General features: G+C 41.1%; 1 pseudogene; it reads left to right on the top strand.

Annotated features, from left to right (window-relative positions):
- LOC131163117 (uncharacterized) lies at positions 1-3,337 on the top strand (annotated as a pseudogene).
- Positions 3,338-3,803: the final 466 nt, after the last annotated feature.

The raw sequence follows: 3,803 nt of genomic DNA, 5'->3' as shown, positions 1-3,803 counted from the left end.
GAAAGATTACACCAACAGGAATCTACCTCCGTCCTCCGTCCAGACGTGGCTACCGCACAATTCCTGCTTCTCCGCCATACGCGAGCCGGGCGCCCCTCAATCGGTCAATTCCGACTGTCCAGGTCCGGCTCTCGCTCGTTTTCCGCGTCTCCGACTCTCCCTCACGCGATCACACCGGCCTGAGTCTCTGGCAAGGCTTTCTAAATATCAACATCACACTGACCAGTGCCCGCACCATCTGGATTTTCTGGCATCGGGCTCTCTTGGGCTCCCAATTTCAGCCCTAGACCCTAGGGTTCTTCCGAGTCTTAATGGAGGAAGAGGGAAAGATATCTAGTAACCAGAGATTTGGAGAGACTTCAGAGTCTATTTTAGCTGTTGCTACTGAAAGGGGCACGAGTTTTCTGGCTGAAGAAGAAGAAGAAGATGATGAAGATGATGATGATGAAGAAGAAGACGTTGATGATGGTAATTTTAAATTTGAAGGAAAGATGAATCCTTTGGACTTTATGGAAGATGATGGTTCTACAATCAAACTTTATGAGAAACTTGAGTCACTGGAATATGAAGCCATGGCTAAGAAAAAGCGAAAAGTGCTAGAAGACCACCAGCGTGAAGGGTCAGCAAAGAAGGCCAGGCATGACAATGTTGCTGGAGCAAATTTTGATGAAATAATGGAAGCAATGAATTTTGGTGTCCGCGGGAAAAGAAGAAAGCCCAAGAAAAGAGGTAGGCAGAAGGGATCCAAGAATAAACTTAGCCCTGAAATCACACGAATGCTTGGTGACGCTACTCTTCACTATGCCCGTGGCTGCTACAAAGAAGCCATTTCTATGTTAAAAAAAGTTGTTCGAATAGCATCTACTTTTCCTGAACCATATCATACACTAGGGCTCATATATAATGCAATGGGTGATCATAATAAAGCCATGAATTGCTATATGCTTGCTGCTCATTTGATGCCAAAGGATTCATCTCTGTGGAAAATGCTCGTCTCCCTGTCTGTAGAACAGGGGAATACTGGTCAGGCCAGGTACTGCCTTTCTAAAACAATTACAGAAGACCCTGACGACATAACCCTTAGATTTCTTCGTGCATCGCTCCATGTTGAGCTTGAAGAGTATCAAAAGGTTGCGGAGTCATATTTTTAAATATCAAGAATCTGTCCTGAGAATGTTGAAGCTTTGAAGAAGGGTTGTGAGTTGTACCTTAGATGTGGGCAGGTTGATTGTTCCATCGGCATTTTGGAAGAGTATCTCAAAGATCACCCAAATGAATCTGATTTGAGTGTGGTTGATCTGCTGGCTGCTATGTGCATGGAAAATAATGCACATTATAAAGCTCTTCACCATATTGAGCATGCCCACTTGATTTACTGTTCTGGGAAAGAGTTGCCATTATCTCTAACAATTAAAGCCGGAATCTGCCATGTTCATATAGGAAATAAGGAGAAGGCAGTCTCTCTCTTCAGTGTCTTGCAACGGGAGGATGCATATGATCATGGGGACTAAATTATTAAAGTTGCTGACACATATATGAGTCTTGAGCATTATGAATCTGCATTGAAGTATTATCTAATGTTGGAAGGGAGAGGTGAGAATGGCCTTTTACATTTGAAAATTGCTCAATGTCACGCGGCCTTGAAGGAAAGAGTAAAAGCAATACCATTCTTCTACAAGGCTTTATGCTCACTCGAGGACAATATTGATGCTCGGTTAACATTGGCTTCACTTCTCCTTGAAGAAAATATTACTGATGAAGCCATTTCATTGCTTTCACCTCCAAAAGGTTTAGAATTGACCTTAGACCCCAATTCTGATGGACATAAACCGTGGTGGCTTGATGGGAAAGTGAAAATGAAGCTTTCCCAAATTTATAGAGCTAAAGGGAAGCTCGAGGACTTCGTCGGTGTAATCTTTCCTGTTGTTCGCGAGTCTTTATTAATTGAAACTCTTCAACAATGGTTCAAGACAAAGAAAAGGCTGTCAAAAGGCATTCTCTTTGAAAGACTGAAAGTACTAGACGATCATCAAGAAAATAATGTATTTCATGGATTTAGACCAGTTGCTACTCCATCAGATTTGTTGAAGGCTACCAGAGCAAAGAAATCACTTCAAAAGAAGGGTATTTTTAAGGAAAAAAGGAAAGCTGCAGCCTTGGCTCCTGGAGTGGATTGGCAAAGTGATGATTCAGATGATGAGCTTCCGCAAAAAGCATTAAGAGAGCCTCCCCTGCCTAATCTTCTGAAAGATGAAGAGCATCAACATCTTATCATTGATTTGTCCAAGACGCTGGCATCCTTGCAAAGGTACCAGGAAGCACTAGAAATCATTAATCTGACTCTGAAACTGGCCTACAATATAGTGCCCCTTGAGAGGAAGGTGGTGCTTCAATCTCTTGAAGCTCACATAGCATACAACACAGATCCTACACATGGATTTCACTGTGTAAGGTACATTGTTCAGCAGCATCAATATAGCCTCGCTGCCTGGAATTGCTATAACAAAGTAATTTCAAAACTAGAGAATCGATATTCAAAGCATGCAAAGTTCTTACATGGCATGCGAGTCAAATACAAGGACTGTGTAGCACCCATTATCATTTTCGAGCATCGGCTTACCATGATTAGCCAGCATCAAGCAGCTATGAGGGAATACTTAGAAGCTTACAAACTGATGCCTGAGAGCCCCTTGATCAATCTTTGCGTGGGTACTGCCTTAATCAACTTAGCACTTGGATTTAGACTACAGAACAAGCATCAATGTGTGGCTCAAGGCTTAGCATTCCTCTACAACAATTTGCAACCTTGTGAGAGTTGCCAGGAATCCTTGTTTAACATAGCCCGCGCATATCATCATGTTGGCCTTGTTTCTCTGGCGACTTCATATTATGAAAGGGTGCTTGCAAGTCACAAAAAGGATTGTCCTATCCCCAAGCTTCCAAATGAGAGCCAAAATCTAGAAACTACAAAGAAGCCAGGTTACTGTGATCTCCGCAGGAAGCAGCTTATAACTTGCACTTAATCTACAGAAATGGCGGAGAATTTAATCTTGCAAGGCAGGTCCTGAAAGATCACTGCACTTTGTAGAGATACACACAAGATCATCATCCATCTTAGATACTGGTGGGAAATAGATGTGGGCAAAGTTGGATGACGAGATACCATGCGAGGTCAATTATTTGGTGTACAAGATCATTGTATCGGTGGATAATTTTGGTTTTTGATGTTTAACGAAAAAAGAAGTGCATGACAGTTGATGTATACCCTATTTATTCTCGATGGTTCAACATTGTACGTTGTTAATAAAGGATGTTTAGCGGATGTATGGGGAAATCTCATCTGGGTCTTTTCAGAATTAAAAAGAAAAAACCTTGAAAAGAAAAAAGTATGAAAAAGAGCACACTCATCACCAACTAGTCAGCTTATAAGCTAGTGCTTTAATTGGTGTACACAAATGGAGATTTTAAGAGAAAAATAAAATGTTAGATAAGCCTAGTTGTTCCCTGTGATGATCTCATTGGCCTCACAAGAAAGGTTTCTATATATATATCCAAAAAATTAGAGAAAAGCCTTGTGTATGTGTGTGTATTTCTTGTTAATCTAAATTAAATTCAAGACAAAATCTGTGCTTTGCAGATAATTCCATGAAAAAATCACAATTTCATATATCACCGGCCCAAATGACAGATTACCATCAGGGTCCAAGGCAAGACAACCAACCTAAAATCAATCAAAATATAACCATTCAGCACGTCCATTTATTTTTCCCCCCTTTTTTCTCTGTTCCAGCCAATTGATAAAC

Source organism: Malania oleifera, chromosome 8, assembly GCF_029873635.1.
Source record: "Malania oleifera isolate guangnan ecotype guangnan chromosome 8, ASM2987363v1, whole genome shotgun sequence".
In the NCBI taxonomy this organism is placed as follows: Eukaryota; Viridiplantae; Streptophyta; class Magnoliopsida; order Santalales; family Ximeniaceae; genus Malania; species Malania oleifera.
The sequence above is the reverse complement of the archived record's forward strand: the minus strand, read 5'-3'. Positions and strand labels throughout refer to the sequence as shown.